At 40.7% G+C, this 3,101-nt stretch overlaps 1 protein-coding gene across 1 annotated transcript in view; it reads left to right on the forward strand.

Moving 5' to 3' along the window:
- The first annotated feature begins 902 nt into the window (after positions 1-902).
- The window catches only part of vwc2 (von Willebrand factor C domain containing 2), a 69,659-nt gene continuing 67,460 nt past the window's right edge, over positions 903-3,101 (forward strand). Inside the window, exon 1 of the mRNA XM_041788901.1 lies at positions 903-1,324. The gene's annotated coding sequence lies outside the window, so the exon portion shown is untranslated. The remainder of the gene's footprint in view (positions 1,325-3,101) is intronic.

Here is a 3,101-nt window from a genome sequence, read left to right on the forward strand (position 1 = left end):
GAATCCTGAATTTGGGTCCAACAAGGCCCGAACAAGGCCAACATTTAACCACTAACTGTCAACTTCATTTTCACCAGCAATGAATTATGGGGGGAAAAAAAGGATTTTGCGATTAAAAGGTGAACATGACGAGTTAAAAACTCAAAATCTGAGATAAAAAGTCAAACTTATAAGTTTAAAAGGTAAAAACATGATATTTGAAGTCAAAATAGTGTTTTTAAAAGACAAAATATGAGCTAGAATACTGAAACCATGGATTTTAACAGTCAAAATATGAGGTCAACATCAAAATCATGAGTTTCAAATGTCAAAATATGAAATAAAATTAAAAATCATGAGTTTTTAAGGTAAAAAAAAATTAGATAAAAGTTAAAGCCAGGAGTTGAAAAAGGTCAACAAGTGAGATAAAAGTCAAAATCATGATTTAAAAGGTAAAAAACCGAGATAAAATTAAATATCATGAGTTTTAAAGGTAAAAAATGAGATAAAAGCCAAGATCATGACTTTAAAAGGTCAAAATAGGATTTAAAACATAAAATTATAAATCTAAAAGGTTAAAATATGACATAAAAAGTCAAAACCTTAAGTTTTAGTCATAACTGTGAGATGCAAAATTGAAAAAATAGAGAAAACACACCTTTTTCCCCCACCTTCCTGACTTTTTATCCAATTACTTTTTCTAATTTTTATGACTCAACAAGTATTTTATAAACCATCAAGGTTAAGTTTACATTTTTATACTGGAGGAAATCTGCAGACCTCACACTGGTGGGCCTGTTATAATACAAATATGATATGATCTGGTGGGCCGGGTGTAACTGCAACAGGGGCCAGATTTGGCCCCCGGGCCTTGAGTTTGACACCCCTGCCCTACGGTCAAAGCAGCCTGAACAAGCAGAGAACTTCATCCGCACTAATTGGCTGCCTGTTGTTCTTAAACTGCTCCATCTAGTGGCCGATCGGCTGAACGAGACGTCTGGACGCAACCGCTTTCATTTCCCCATTTATTAAATTATTTTTTTTTGTCACCGTGAGAAATAAAGTGCCAGTGGAGAGCAGGGACATCAGGAGCTCCGCGGCACTCGCAGCAGCGGATCGCCGGAGCCGGAGCGCTTTGCTTTCACTCTCTGTGGCGAGAAGTTGAGCGCGACACGCCGCTGACCTGCGAGCCTCCTCCGGGGAAACTGTGCATTTGAGTCGCTTAACGAGCGTCAGTTTTCATTTCTTCACCGCTCATCATTTGTTGCTGTCGTGGCTACGCTGTCCAGCAGTCCGAGAGAGTGCAACCCAGCGCGCGGATAGAGAAAGAGCACGAGGATCACAGGTGAATTCTAACAATACTGCTCGTCCTCATGCTGTGGGGGGGTACAGCTTCTCATTATGCATGTCAGTCATTGTAATTGTCCTGAATGTTCGGCTTTCTCAGCAGCTAGTTAGACTGGGGATGCACTGCCCTGAGGTTTCTGCTGAAATTAGTGTTTGAGTCAAATTCATGAAGATTTAACAACATCTAATTAAACTGCACCTATCACAGCAGCCTTAATGTGATGAAACTAATGGAGTCTGCTGCACCTGTGGAGACACAGGTACCAGTGAAGTGAACTATGTTGGTATTTGCATGTAAACAGCACTGAGGCTGTTCTAAGAAGCATCGTTGGGATTTCAGAGGCTGCACAAAGACTCAGACTGTTTACACTCTCCAGGATGCAACATCCACTACAGGCTCTAACAGCGAGTAGGCTGCCAAACATACTGCACTGTTCATTACAAAATACACTCATAATGTCCAGTCGAGTAGGTGGTTGGAGAGTGAAAGTGTCTTGGAAATTAAAAACAGAGTTGCATAATTTTCTAGCATGAATTAATGTTGTTTCATTGTGCAGCTGCACCTATAAATGTAGATTTATACACGTTTTATTCAAATGGCACCGTGTCAGTGGGTGTGACAGTTAAAAAAACAGCTTGCTATCATGAATGTTTTTGACAAAATCCAGCTGATGCACACTCCTCTCCTCAGTGCATGCTGCTGCAGCCCTCCTGGCAGGCTTTGAGCAAATTCTCACCTTGTTCCACTGCACATAATATTAAGATTATATGACAGTTCTGCAAGGGCCGTTGGTTTTGAACTGCATGTTTAGGCAAACTTGCCTTTGATTTGGGTCACTCATAAGATTTACAGTCAGAGGATAAAATTCAATTAGGCAGCCCTGCAGCAATCTTTACTCACTGGCAGATGGCTTAATACTCTTGGATCCTGCCTTAGTGTCCCTTATTGCTCTAATTGGATTTCATCATTTCACACTGTTTATCCGTATAAAAATGAGCTTTTAAATGTGGCATCATTAATTCAATACTTTCTCATCCCTGTCAGATCCAAGCCCACTAGCCACTGCTGTCTAAACATTTCACGTCTCATCTCCCATGATCGGCTCTGTCATAAATTGAAGCAGACCTCAAAGTAAATTGTTGCATCCCACATGTGTTATCGATGGCATGTTGGGATGTCAGAATGGAGTAGGAGAATCTGTAACGTGCAATTAAGTGCACACAGCAGTGAAGGCATATTGTCTGTCTGAGTTAATTCCTGCCTGAGGAGATGGTTTTCCTTTGAATGACATCCAGTTGGATTCTGCAGAGGGACATCGCAGGAGTTTGATTCTTTCAGACAATGTGAATGTGATGTTAGTTTTGGGGGCGCACTGTCAGAGCGACCCAGAGTAAAGCTGTAGCCTTAAACAGAAAAAAGACAAGGTCTCTGCTGATTCGATTTTCTGCTACCATGTAGCCTCAAACAAATATAAATGTTCCTTTAAATACTGCTCTCAAGATCAAATGCTAATCACACATAAACACATAAAATCCTTCAGTGCTTATGTGGAAAAATCCCTGGAGATGATAGCTTTAGCATACCAGTGTGAGTGTAACATCTATCTGAGAATCCTTTCAGAGTGACAGAGCAGGAGCCAGGTCAGCCCGAACACAACTTAACTGCTGCACTTTGCGTTATTGAATCCCTGCCAATTCAATCCATATGAATAACAGAGTCCTATTAGTAAAGCTAGTGCTGAAATTTCACATAGCGCTCAGGTTGTTGTGTCAAG

The sequence above is a fragment of the Cheilinus undulatus genome, linkage group 6 (genome assembly GCF_018320785.1).
Source record: "Cheilinus undulatus linkage group 6, ASM1832078v1, whole genome shotgun sequence".
In the NCBI taxonomy this organism is placed as follows: domain Eukaryota; kingdom Metazoa; phylum Chordata; class Actinopteri; order Labriformes; family Labridae; genus Cheilinus; species Cheilinus undulatus.